Here is a 14369-nt window from a genome sequence, read left to right as displayed (position 1 = left end):
TTCCTTTGGTATTACTATTATGTTTGCTTCCGCCATTGAGGGTGTCATGCGTCCATTCTGGACACACTTCGAGAAGACTTCCTTCATTGTGGGTCTGAGAATGTGCATGTATTGCTTGTAGAAGCCGGCTGTGAAGCCGTCTGGCCCTGGTGCCTTGTTGTCTTTGAGGCTCGCTGTGGCTCTCCCTATTTCGTCCTTCGTTATGTTTAGGTCGAGGATGTCTCGTTCTTTATCTGATAGCGTTGAGGTGGATATGCGTTCTAGGAGTTCTTTGCCCCCATCTCGCAGTGTTTCATCCCTCGTGTAGAGTTTCTCATAGAAGTCTCTGAAGACCTCCAGTATCTCCTTGTTTGCAGTCTGGGACTTGTTATGTCTGTCTTTGATGGCCTCTATCGAATGCTGTTTCTGTTGCCCCTTAAGGTAGGATGCCAGGTTTTTCCCTGCTTTATTTGCGGTGCATAGGTTGATAGCTTTGTATTTATTTATCCAAGTCCCTGCTCTTTCACTCAGGATTTTGTTAAGTTCATACTTCCGTTTAGTTAGGCTGGTGAGGGTGTTTCTATCTTCCAGGTTGGCTATGTGACCATTCTCTAGGTTTTTAATTTCTTTTTTTAGATCGGCAACCTTTTTGTTTCTTTCTTTGTTCAGCCTTCTCTTGATTGTCATAACTTTCCCTCTGATGGTGGCTTTTAAGGCATCCCATAGCAGTTCTCTGTCTATCTCGGGGGTGTCGTTAATTGCCAGGTATTCTTTTATTGCTGTTTCGATCTCTGCTTTCGCTGAGATGTTGGTAAGCAGATTGTCGTCAAAACGCCACCTGCGGGTTGGCTTCTCATTGTGTTTCCCTGATAGGGTTAGGCTTATGTGCGAGTGATCTGAGATGCTCCGGGCCCCAATTTCCGTGTGGTCTATGAGGTGGGTGTGTGTTTCTGATATGAGGATGTGGTCTATTCTGCTGTAGGAGTTGTGTGGGTTGGAGTAAAAAGTGTATTCTCTGGCGTCTGGGTTTTGGAGGCGCCATGGGTCTTTGAGTCTAAGTTTGGAGCACAGGTTTTTCAGAATATTCCCCTTGTGTGTTGCTTGGCTCGGTCTGTGCGGGTGCTTGTCAATGGCTGGGTCTAGGACCTGGTTCATATCTCCAGCGACGACAAGAAGGTCGCCTAGCGGTAGAGTGTGTAGTTGCGCTCCTACCTTGTCCCAGAAGGGCCTGTCGTCAGTATTTGGGCCGTAGATGTTGGCCACATGCATAGTTTCCCCGGCTCTCGTTAGGCTAGTCACTTAAATTCTACCCTCGGTGTCTGCCTGCGTGTTCACCACTGTTAGCTTGGAGTTCTTGCTGGTTAATGTCACTACCCCATTCTTCTTGTTCTGTGCTGCTGACCCTCTTACTCCGCCTATCCAGCTGGCCTTGAGGCGCTCTGTGTCCTCAGCTTCTAATCTTGTCTCTTGCAGTACATAGATATCGCTCATAAGTTTCCTCAGGTGTTCTAGTACTTTCCTTCTTTTCACCGGGCTGTTCAGACCTTTGACGTTTAGGGAAACTATCTTAATATCAGCTGACAGGTTGGTTTGGTTGTTGTGTGTCATTTGTGGTGGTGTGCATCTGGCGATCTGTGTGGCCTCGCTCTCTGTGGTTCCCTATAGCGGCTTCTCCCTAGCCCTTGGCTTGCTTGTGGGTACTTGTGCTTTATGCCTGCGCTTGTTGCTCCTAGATGGAAGTGTGGAAAACTGGAAGAAAGAGTGGTAGAGATAGAGAAAAAGAGTAACCCCATGTATGTGCTCACCACCCCCCCTCCCTCCCCCGTCCCCCCCTGTCCCCAGCTTCCCCTCCTACCCCCCCTTACTTGCTGAGTGGGTGTGCGACGACAAAGTTCCTTTGCTCTGCATCATCCCTGAGGTAGAGTTTGTGCTTTGTCGATGGTTGAGCTTTGAAAATAGAAAAGGCACAGTCATTCTTGTTTGTTTGGTTGTTTCCGTGCTAGTCTAGTCCTTCTCAGCGTTGAGGTAGGTTTTTAACTAACATGTAAACGTGATTATTGATGGCCCGCACTTCTGTTGGCGACGAGAGAAGAAAGACTCTGATTTCCTGCTTGTTTGGTCTTCCTCGTCCGTGTGGGGTCTTGTCTGCACTGAGGTTGATTGTTCAAGCCTGTAAACTGTTCCGTTCTCTTTATGACCTTAGATCATACTTCCGATTTGTCACTTGGAAGAGGTAGCTTGCTTGAGGTAGACGTGTTGTCCTGTTGCTTGTGTTGTTCCTTATTCCAAGTGTGCGGCCTTATCAGGTGAGGCGCTTCTTTTGGCTGCTCCGGGGCTTTTTGTTTCCATCTCCTCTGCTGGTGGCCCTTGCATGTAGCGTCTCAGGTCTTCCGGGTTATCAAACACCATTGTTCTACATTTGTCCGTGATCTTGAAGCGAGCCGGGCCAACGAAACTGAAGCTGATACTTCTTTTGCGCAGGGTTTCCCTGAGGGCCAGAAAACCTTTCCTGGTCTCGACCGTTGGTTTTGAGTAGTCTTGGGTGAGCACGATCTTGCTGCTTGCCCATGCGAGGTTCTGATTCTTCCTGGCGAATGCGAAAATGGCGTCAGTATGGATCGTTCGTAGCGGATTGCATATTATTGGTCTGGGTCCTCTTCCCGTCGCTGGTTTCCCCGCCGGCACTCTGTACGCTTTTTGTACTTCGAACCACCTGTCAAAGTTGATGCCTGTGACCTTTGGAATCATCTCTTCAAGCATGGCTGCGCATGAGCCTGCTTTATCCTCTGTTCCCTCCGGCACCCAAAGGTTCCTCACATTTCCTCTTCTGGCCCTGTCGTCCTGCTCCGCTAGCTGTCTTTGTATGGCCTTCGTGGCTTTCTGACATTCTGCTATCGCTTTGGTGTTCTCTACAGTTGCGTCCTCCACGGAGCTTATGCGGCCTTCTGCTGCTTCCATACGGGTGTTGGTGCTGTGCAGGTTGGCTCTTATTGCCGCCAATTCTAGTTGCATGTTGTCAATCTTTAGTTTTGTTTCCTGCGCCACCGCGTTCCCTTCATTGATCTTTCTAAGGATAGTCTCTAGGGTGGCAGTTTCGCTCTTAGATTTCAGCGGGGAGTCGGGAATGTCTTTTTTGACTTTTTTTTAGTCTCCTGCCGGGTTTCCTTCATTGCTTGCCATTATTCCAATACCTCTTCTTGACAGAATGCTGCCTAGGCGCCCCACTTTTTGGGCAGGTGTTGGGATGCCGGATAGAATTACTTTTGGAGTCGGGGCAGTTGCGTGAGTTCTGTATCTACTTGGCTCTCTGATGTGTCTTGTTCGCGTCTTGGCTTTTGGTCCTGCCAGCGTGTGCTTTGTCTCGTTCTCAGCCTAAACCGGCTGCTTTTTATGAGTGGCGGGCCGGGGTGGGTGTCGGTTGTCTCTCTCAGCTGGTTGAGACAGATATCAGTTGGTGGCTCCTGAGTTCTATTTGGCTTGTGTTCGTGCCTTGGTATACCCCCCCTTCAGAGGGGAGTCCGTGTTATCACCCGCCTAGGAGCTCCTGGGCGAGCCTCCGCACGTTCTCCGGCGGTAATCGTCGTTCAGTGTGTCACTCTGGTCTTGATCGCACCCTATGATGGCACTTTGAGCCCCGCTAGAACGTGTTGCTTCACATTCCCTGGCGGCGCTTGTTGCTCTGGCCCTTGATTGCCCTTTCCGGTGGTCCCTGGCGTGCGTTTGGCGCGGTCTGCCTCTGCCGCTCCGCCGTCTTCTGCAGCCTCCTCTTACACCTTGGGATCGTCTGCACCGCTAACGTTCCCCTTCAATGGTGAGCGCTTGGCTGCCGAGAGAGGACTCACGCCGGATGTTTACCTCCGCGCTTGTCTTTCCGCTCGGGCGTTTCCCGTTTCCTGTTAGTTCCTGTGACAGCTTCCTGTAATGGCGGCGCCCATGCGTGGGGTTGGTTTTGCTTTCGCCGCTGCTCGTTGGTCTCCGGTGGCCTTTCCTAACGGCGATCAGCAGCCTTTTCGAAACCCCTGCGTCTCTTCAGAGACTCCTCGCTTTCCCCGCCCTCAATGCGCCTTGTTCTCCGCCTCCGTCCCTTGTCCCCCTTCTGCTCGTCTCGCTATCGTGCTCAGCTGACCGAGGGGGCTGGGGGGGTGGTGGGGGTAGTTTAGTGCGGGCGCTCGACTCACCCCTTCTCCTCTTCGCTGGATTGCTCGGTTTGGTGCCGTGGTAGGTTTCGCTCTTCCTATCGTCTGAGCGCCATTTTGACCTCCGCTTTGTTACTGGGTCCACGGAGCATCTTGGTTTGGCACTGCACTGCTCCTGTTGTGCGCTTCTCAGCCCTTCATGTAGCCTCGCTCTTCCCATCCATGAATCTTGTTCTTTTAGTCAGTTTGGCGGGTAGTTATCGCCGTAGTTGGCCTCGGGGGGTACGGAGCGAGTGGACTCAGACGACCATCCACATTGCCGTCCAAGCCACGCCCCACGAATCCCCAATTGTTGAAGACAAAAACGCTTCATCATCCAGGGGTGTTTATTTTTCCAATATATTTGTAGGATTCAGTAATTCAGATTCTTGAAGGATCCATAATTAATGGACAGGGTCTATAAATGTAACCCTTCCAAGCCCACCAACGTTCTTGATAAAAACTTCCTTAAACCTGATGTACATATTTACACTAAACCAAGCCAACGCACAACTCTGAGCAAAGTTCCAAGTTCCATGACAAATTTGGTGGAATTCTATGCAGCTTTTTCTGCAGTAACGGAGAATATAGTTTCCTACACGGAAAACACTCATTTTTGAACTCCCTTCCATGATGGATTTGCAAAAATTGTGACGTGCTGGAAAAGTTCTTACAAATTTGTCAGCACAAAAATAGCGATGGAAAATTTTGACCTAATGCTATGATGTGTCTATAATATGTGCTTACTTTTATGAGAGACATATATATTCGTATTTAGATATACATTTTACGCCTTTCCAGTCACTGTCAATAAATATTACCTATTAATGAGCTTTTAGATCGCCCTCCATTGGAGATATATATTTTATGAAGGCTGCATTTCAACTATCATCATTGAACAATGTAAGTAGACTATTTTATGTTAACAACCATAATCTAGGAAGCTTTAGCAGATAATACCGGTCTTAATCCCTGGATGGTGAACTGTTATGAAGGACTGCAGAAATGGTGCACCTACACATGGCCTGCAAGCCCGTGGGATAGGCACAGAAGCTGGCAAGAGGGTGTGGTGCGGGCGAGTGTGCTCCAGGCATGAATTACTCCCCAGTTCCTAAGCCAGGTTGATGAGCTAAGAACTGATTTTTTTGTCTCCCTACAAAAACTGAGCAAACGTTTGAATGCTTCTTTTCGACATGGTTCGTGGCCGCCTCCAGTTTGTAAAATTTAACATCGCTATGGGAGAAAAATATTTTTCAGCCAATCTGATTTGAATTTTTGATATGTCAAAGGCCGCGGGCAGGTTCTTTAATATTAGAGCAGTCACTCCATTTTTGGTGGTTATAGAACTCTGTGCTAACCAGTGGTAAGCTGCTAGTGCTCCTTCTTTCTACACTGTAAAATTGGTATACTCCTGATTGGTACATTTAATTTACTCATAACTCTCTAGCATATGATATTTAGTATTGTCAGGGTCTAAACATTGAATGCCTCCAGTGGACTGCAGCATTCACAGTGCCATCCAGTGTAGTGGCACTGTAAAGTATGTCTCCATGCCTACCATTATAGCCAAGCTGTACAGTTTTAAAACTGCAAATTTGACTTGTAAAAATAATTCCTTTTGACAGGCCTAAACCTTATATTTAAATATTAATAAGTCACCTCTAGTAGGCCTTAATTCCCAGAAGGCAGGATGCATGGTATTTAAAAGTAGGATGTGTGAAAGTTAAATGCGTATTAAGTCCTTATAGTGAAAAAGCCCAAAAGCTAATTTCACTGTAGCACTGTTGGCTGTTTCACAGGATATCATTGGATACAGTATTACACATAATAAATGTTATATACTCATAGGAAACCGCTATAAATTACATTTATGGACTTTTTGTAATATTTATAACAAGCCCAGTTCACTGGTGAAATTAGATTTGTAGTAAATATTTTGGAAAGATTACTTTTCATAAGCTATCTTTGCCCTGCCTGAAGTACCTGGAAGCTAACTCTGCATATTGTTCTCTCACTTCTGCCAGCCAATAATTAGCATTTCAGTTGGCATAAATGAGATGCTCCCAGGACAGAGACAAAAGGCATCGGGTGTGGGGGGTGGTGTTGTGCCCTTGACAGGATGGCCTTTAGGCTGGGCGAAAGGATTTAATTGGCTTCAAAGAGGTCTATCCAATCACAAGCCAAAGTAGCTGACACCCAGCCTTATACCCTTCTTTTGTACCTCCAGCCAGACTGGCCTTTACCACATTGTCAGATCCTGCTGGAGTGTCGAGACCTGCTTGACAGGTCTGCTGGGGTATTTCATATGACACTTGGGGTGCACATCCAAGAGACTTCCCCTGTCACAGGCAGATGTTAGGTAACACTTGGGCAAGGAGGGCACTTCTTTTGTACCCCCGCCAGTAAAGGCCCCAATTACAGTCTGCCTATTTTTTACATTAAAGTGCCAAAGCCTGTTTGACAGATCTGCTGGGCTCACACATAATATTTGGGGCACACTTCAAAGGAGGGAAGCAGAATGCTAAAATAATTTGTGTGCATCACTGTCTAGATGCTGAAAACTCAGCTTTGTTCTGCCAGACTTCTGTCTCTAAGTTTGTTGGGGTACAGGGACTGCCTAAAAGTTGATTTTAGTGTTTGATATGGGAAGCTGTTTGGATCACCATAGTACACTTTCCACGTACACCCTAAGCCCTCAGAGGCCAAGTTTAGTGTGGCCAAAGACTTTGGCCAACTTTAAAATGCCCAAAGTGATTAGGGTTTCCTTGCTTTAGAAGTGAAACCTTGTGGTGGATTGGGGCCTAAAGAACTAAAGTCAAAAGGTAAAATCTTAGACCAGAACAAACCTGGTTGATGTATCCGGCCCACGCTCTATCACGGTCAGCATCAAATTGTGCCTAGATCCTGTTCTGCCGTTTATTTATGAAATTTTACTCTATTTTTCCATTCTCACCAGACCGGGTCAAATATTGGGGCCAATCATGTTGGAGTGTCGGTCAGATACGTGGTCCAGCTTCATCCTTGTGGAAAGTTTACTTTTTAACTATGTCGTTTTTCTAGAGAAAAGTCCTTGTCCACGGGTCGGGTGCCACCTGGATGGTGACCGGTTGAAGTGCAAGACCTCAGTAATACACTGACTTGAGCTGAGATTTCGAGGCTCTCGATAGCGAGAAAACTCTGAACGGGGGAAGTTCAGTCCCAGGAATGTGTTGTCATCATTTGAGTGGTGCTTGGTGTATGTGCTCTGTGATTGGATTAGTGGCCTTATTATGAGTTTGGCGGTGCAAGAGCGGGGTGGTTCACCACTGCCCCGCTCCTGCAATGCCAAACCGGGACGCTGCCCGCCAACCAGATTACGATAGAAATCGTCTGGCAGGCGGGCAGTGTGGCTGTGCAGTAAAGAAGCTCAATGAACCTCTAAGACGGCTACAGAACATTCCAGGATGGCATGGATTGTAAAGGAGGCCTGGGCGGCAAATTTCGTTCCGCTCGCGGAATTTGGATAATTTCGCGTTTCTGAAAATGTGTGTTCACGAGATATTTCCCCACGAGCACGCAAAGAGCAATTGCGAACAGGAAAAAAGCATTGCGAACAAGCAATTCCGCGTGTTCGTGGAATTTCTGCATGTTCGCAGAGATTTTTTACTGTTTCGCTGAGATTTGCGAAACGCGATTAGGCAAATTCCGCCCACCCCTACTGTAAAGTCCATGACATGCTTGAACTGGGGGGATGCTTGCACACAGGGGTGGGCAACATGTGCTCTCCTGCATGCACCTACCTGCATTGGGCCCCGATGTCTCCCACCACCTGCTTTTACATGGCGGTGTTGACCGCCATGTAAGGCTGGAGGTCGGGAAACTCAAAATATGCATAGAGGTGCTGCAGCAGCTCCGTCCAATACCACCCCCTTTTGTACCGCTTTTAGCCGCCATAAGTGTGGCAGGGTATGCCCAGACGTGAGTCCCTTGCTCACTTTGCCACTGGATTCAAGCAAGCCGGGCTGAAGACGGCTGGAATGCCAGAAACCGGTCCTCGGAAGCTTGTTTCCGGTCCAGGGAAGGCATGGCTTGGCAGTTCGGGCTGGACTGTTCCCATGAGGCACAGGGTCAGACTGATTTGCATATAGCCATGTCTGAACTGGGGTGGCAGAGTGGGCTAAAGAACGGTGATGGATTAAACCCAGATCTTTTGACTGGGTGTGAGTGTTTGATTGGTTCAGATGCTCCGTCCATTACCACCCCCTTTTGTACCGCAGCAGCACCACCAGCATAGTCTGAGCCCCTGACCGCTGCAACACCTTCCCTGGCTAATGCGGAAGTCAAATGGGGGTCTGCCTGCCAAATGTTATAATACGACAGTGGGACCGCCACCACCGCGAGTCCAGCGGTCCACGGACCGCCAGACTCGTAATAAGGCCCGTAGAAATATTCTGGACGTCAGGATCCTTTCAGCAGGGCAAACCAGCAAGTTGAGTCCGACCAGCAGTTAGACGCTGGCGGCTATTGTCCATTGTTAACTTATGGTTTGTTTTGCAAAAAGATCAGAAACATTTCTGAATGCCCAGTCTTACAATTTGAAAGAGGAAACAAGTACACGCTAACACTGGCCAAGGGTCCAGGACCTTCTGGGCCCCACTTGGAGGTTAGGACTCAATCTCTCAGAAGTCACCAGCAGGGACCGGGGCAAATCCAGTTGGAACTGGTTAGCTGGGTGCAGCTTAGATTTGGACGTCTAGCAGCTTTTGTGTTTCTGAAGCTAGCAAACTAGCCTTTGTAGTTCACTTTTTTGTCCTGGGTACAAGTGGGGAACTGGAACTGTCCCAGCCCTTGGAGTTTCTCACCACAGGTTTAACAGCAGGTTCAGTCCTTCTTTCTTCCAAAGGTCCAGAAGTGTTCCAAAGAAAGTATCTATGAGTTCCACATTCATGCCTGGTGCCTGACCAATTGGGAAAAAGTTCCTAGGGACTAGCCTACCCACTTTGTCATCACATCACGGGAATTTAGCCCTAAACAATCCCACAGTGCACTGGCCTGCCAAAATCCAAAATGGCAGAATCTTTCTTCTCCTGATCAGAGCTTGGGGCACACCCTTGAAGTGTGTCTAGAAAAAGTAGAAACTCCCTCTGCAAACCAGTTCTGAAACAGGCTTTCCCCCCACTGAGATTGATAACACTGGCTACTTTGATATTTGTAGGGGCAGGCATAGTTGTGAGTTACATCTGACTGTGACAGGGGATGCCCTTTTGAAGCTTGTGTAATTAGTTGGTGGGCACATACCCCTAGGTCATCCTGTCAGGAGGAGGACACACCTTCTCCCATTCAAGGCCCCTTTGTTCCTTTTCCAGGGAGCCATTCACACCTCATTGCAGGGGATCAGAAAGCTGCCAGGTGACAGTTTGGGATTAACTCTGGAAAGGCTACTAGAGGCTTTAGACAAGAAAATGCCAATTTTGTAAAAATAACAAGACAAAATGGTTACCCAAACCTTCACATTACTTCCAGCATATTTGTTTAACGCTGGAAAGATCAACAAACCTTAATTTTGTTTAATCCGTTTTTTCTTTACCCATATTATTTTATCAAAAATTCATTTATTTTCTGAAAGTTTATACAGAGAATGACATGTAATCATATCAATAAAGAAATACATCTGTTATTCAAAAAGATTTCTTTTAACAGCTGACTTTACATAGTAAGCAATACACATTTGAACGTTACAAGCAATGAGACCAAACAAAGACTACTGCCAACAAAAGACCGAAAAGAACAAGACTCTTATAGTTCAATAAATTTTCATAATCATCTTATTACAATCAAAGGGAACAATATTTAACAGAGGGGGGGAAACGCAGTAAGACTCCCTCAAACTCTGTACAAGTTTATTTAAAGTTCCTCAATGACAAGAATGCCAACCTTCTTCGAGTCCTAGTCCTCATGATACAGAGACTCTCATCAGGGCTTCTGAATGTCTAGATTCGCACTGGGCTTCATTCCTGGGTGCAATGTCATTGAAACATTTACAGAGTTTGAGGGAGTCTTACTGCTTTTACCCCCTCTGTTCAATATTGTTCCCTTTGATTGTAATAAGATGATTATGAAAAGGGTCAAGGGGTTAAATCCTATTACAAAAAACAAAACTAAACAAGCATTGGCAATGAGTGACTTGTTTAGGCATGGTTTTTGCAAAACCTTATCAGTGTTGGAGCTGCTGCACCCTCACCATTCTAACAAGCGTTGGCAAAAGCAAACATTGTTTTTGGTTTCAAAAAGTACACATTGCCACAGTAGTTCTGGGCACTGTACAAAACTACTTTGTGTGCCAATGTGCTCCTTGTGAAAGAGCAGAATACTGTCACTCACAGTGATGCCAGCTGATAGAGAGAGAGAGCCCCAGGCAGAATTTTAATATACACAAACGGTCATGGTTAACACCAGGCCTAAGTAGAGGCCCAATTATTAAAGAAAGTCTCAAACTGCATGCATGGTATATATCCTTGCATATATATACGATTTCCTTGAATTCACAAGAATTTACAGAAGTAGGCCAAGAAATAGTACTCCTAGAAAATATTTGTGAACTGCATTTTTCCATGAGCAAATTTGCATGTGTAGATTTGCTCATGTGAAAATCTAAATGTTTCTAAGTCCCGTTTCCTCCCACCACTTTTTTCCTAACCCTGGAAGAAGTTTTACGCCTGCCACTGTCAAGAGTACATTTCCAACCTTTCTCATTATGAGAAAAGATTAGAGAAGAATTGGTGAAAATCCCTTAAAACACGCAAGTTAGTAGGTTTTAATGAGATTGCTGCCATAATTTGTCGCAGCATTGCATGGCACAAAAGGGACAAGTGGATTTTGTTACAGGACACATAAATATATGAAGCAACCTCCCCCATGGACAAGTAGATATTTTATTAAATTCCACACCCCTGAGCACATTAGCCTGGCTGCTGAAACATCTACTGTTCTTTAAAATGGAGAGAAAGTAAGCACCAAACTGTGTGACACGCCAGGTATGGGAACACATGGAGAGAAATATTGCCTTTCAGTCCAAAGCTCTGTTATTAATATAAAATCAGGGCCTTCGGTGGTCATACCACTGAAAATACAAGATACGTCTATGAGTGCTTGTGGAAGACAATTTCTATGGACTGGAATCTAGAGAATGCTAAAGTGATTTTGGTATTTTACTGACCTTTGCTGGTCATTTTCCATCAAGACAGTTAAACAAAGGCAGTTGAACAGAAAAAAAGTACATAAGTGGAAGCAGACAAGTCCTAGGGCTGATCTCCAGAGCCCACAAAGTACATACACATATAAGTATTTAATAAGTATATACTAAAGTATATACCAAAGGTCTTAAATGCTTGATCTAAAAATGAAGGTTTAGGCCAGACAAAGGGGTTATTTTGCCAAGTTTCATTTTCAGATTTAAAACTGCACACTGAGGCTACAGGGTCAGGCCTGTAAACATGCTTTGTATTGTCACTATAGTGGTGGCACAATTGTGCTGCAGTCCAATAGTCCCATTTAACTTACGGGCAGTAGTTACGCTGAGTACCACATATTAGGTACTTCTAGGTAAGTTAAATGTGCCAATTTGGATTTTTCACCAATTTCGCAAGTAGTTAGGTACAGAGCACATGCACTGAGGGATGGTTAGCAGGGTCCCAGTGTACAAAGTCTAAAAACCAACAGCATCAGTCCAAAAACTAAATGAGGATGATCTTGAAACAAAAGAGGCAATTTTTTACACCAATGAAAAGGAAGGCAGGGTAGGAAGGAAGAAGATGGGAGGTGGGACTGGTAGGAAGGCTATTGATATAGGGGCTTACAGGAATGGACTGAGTTCAGAGTATGCAAGGAATGGATTTGTGAAGAGGGTGGGAGGCGTATCGAGTGGCAAGAGAGGAGCAGAAAGTTAAATGAGAAGCAAGAGTTAAAGGAAGTAAAGATAGGGCACCGGTGGGTGAGAGGGTACAGAGTTCTTATACAAGGTAAAAGGAGGGTTGAAGGTGAACTTATCAGTTAGCAAGAGAAAAAAAGTTCCTATAGAGCACAAAGGTGAAAAGGGACATAGTCTCAAGAGAGTTGAGATGGGGGCAGAGTGGCTAAAGAGGCAAGAAAGGGGTTGGCAGGGAAAAATTCAACAGATGAACATGCAGAAATGAGACATCCTAGGGTCTTAGTGGTTGCTGGAACGCCTGTTTGGTATGTGATGACCCGCCAGGCATTAGCAGAAGCCCTACTCACTAGAAGAAGACAGTGGACCAACAAGGTTATTGAGATTCTATGTGGTTCACCGAATATGGGCAAACCCAGATGAAGACACACATCCCAAAACTTCCAGGAAATTAGGAATCTATGTTGTCTAACGCCAAGGGAGGGAGGCACAACTGTCAGGAAGTCAGTGCTTCCAAAATCACCTGCTTTTTAAGAGTCTATGCGGGTCGGCCTAAAGTGACAACATATGTGCTACTCCCAGGAAACCAGTCCTTCCAGACATCTACTAGAATATTATGTTGAATTGTGTATGAGGTGGGGCCAATAGTTGTCTAGAGTCTAGCTGGGTGGGAAATGGTAACTAGCTAATGGGGTTCCAGGAAGTGATGGGTAGTTGGCCAATTATCACTGGAGGAGAATGGACCTGGGTGGGCTAGAGGCATTCCAGGACAATCATAAGGGTTCTGACTCTGGAGCATCAAACATCCAAATGGAGAATTTGCCTCTGGAAGTTGCTCTTAGCCTCCCTAGCCTCGAATTGAATGTCTTAGCTGGATGCCCTGATGGGAGAGGTTTAGTAAGTGAAAAGGATAATAGGGTGAGTGAAGAGGCTGGATCACTTTATCCAGTGGTGCACGTTATATCCTTGAAAAAACTATAAATGTAAGGTTTAGAAGAGGGGGCTAATACACAGTGGGCTGTTTCACTTAAAAGGGGGTGGGGGTTCTGGCAGCCATGGACTCAGGTGCTACTGGACAGTGGACTTGGCTGGGTGAGTCAAAGATAGCCCTGTTTAGTTCCATCTGTGTAAGCCTCATAGCCAGATATGCAGCTTACAACTGTAAAAAACACAGCATAGGTGGGGCTTCAGCTCATCAATAGTCTCTTTCCACTGATGAAATTCCCTAGAGATATCTCCTCCTGGATTCAAATGACGTAAGCATAGATTGTTGATCTGTCTGGTTTAGGTGGAATATACCTTGGGGGAAGTTCGAACAGGGCGCATGATCTGAAGGCCGGCCTTAACAAAAATGGAAAAATGCCAAAGTCAGAAGGAAAGATCCTTTTGAACTGAACCACCATAAGTAATGTGAGTGGCCATAATCCACAAATACAGAACATAAAAGTTTATTTTGCTATGAAATGTATTATATTTCATTTTTGAAATTATCTGCTTGGTAAGTGATTAAAATTAAGAAACCAGAAGGCTAATACGTATTTTATAAATGAGTTATAGTGTGTAATATACATTACTAATTGGAAAATATGATTTGTTTTCATGGTTCTAAAGTATTTTATATGACCTCATACGAAGGTTGCTTTAAGATAATTATGATGATAGACATTTGCAAAATGGTTAAATGTGTGTTGGGGTGAATTCGAGTTTGCTGCATGGAAAATAAATGAAGACGTGCATCAAAGCTTTCATTTTAATGAGGGCAAAACAGGGAATAGAGGAAATGTCTTTGTAAATAGACCCATCTCCCTGCTGCACCGATTACATTAATTGTGGCAAAACTCCATAAATCATGAATAAGAGTTACAATCAAATGATGGATATAAATGATACTTCCAGTAACATGGGAAAAATCAGGAGATAGTGAATGCCACTCTTGTTGGCAGAAACAGACAGTTAGTTCTACAGTGGCTGATGAGTGACCCAACACGCAATGTCCCATTGTATATAGATTACGTGAGCTCTCAGATTCTCCTAAAGATGACTCTAGCCACACTTGAAAACCCCATGAGAAATAATCTTTCAATTGCATTATTTATTCTTTGACCCAGGATCCGTTCAAATCTTTGGTTTTGTTTCTTCTATCTCTATGCCAGTTATGGCATTTACCTTAGGGAAGAGTGAGTCCAGTTAGTGTACAACCACTTCAAGCAGCATCAGCATTGCACAAAGGGAGCTAGTGCAGACAGCAGATGGGGTCTTGAGGATGGAAGAATATGGAGCTGTGCACACTGGCTGCGGACTCTTTGAGCCAT

The 14369-nt window shown here is 45.4% G+C and overlaps 1 protein-coding gene across 2 annotated transcripts in view; it reads left to right on the top strand.

The window, feature by feature from the left end:
• Window positions 1–14369, top strand: part of SP4 (Sp4 transcription factor) — a 165932-nt gene that overhangs the window by 18654 nt on the left and 132909 nt on the right. The gene's annotated exons all lie outside the window — the stretch shown is intronic.

The sequence above is a fragment of the Lissotriton vulgaris genome, chromosome 10 (genome assembly GCF_964263255.1).
Source record: "Lissotriton vulgaris chromosome 10, aLisVul1.2, whole genome shotgun sequence".
NCBI classification, from domain to species: domain Eukaryota; kingdom Metazoa; phylum Chordata; class Amphibia; order Caudata; family Salamandridae; genus Lissotriton; species Lissotriton vulgaris.
This window is presented reverse-complemented; position numbering and strand designations above follow the sequence as displayed.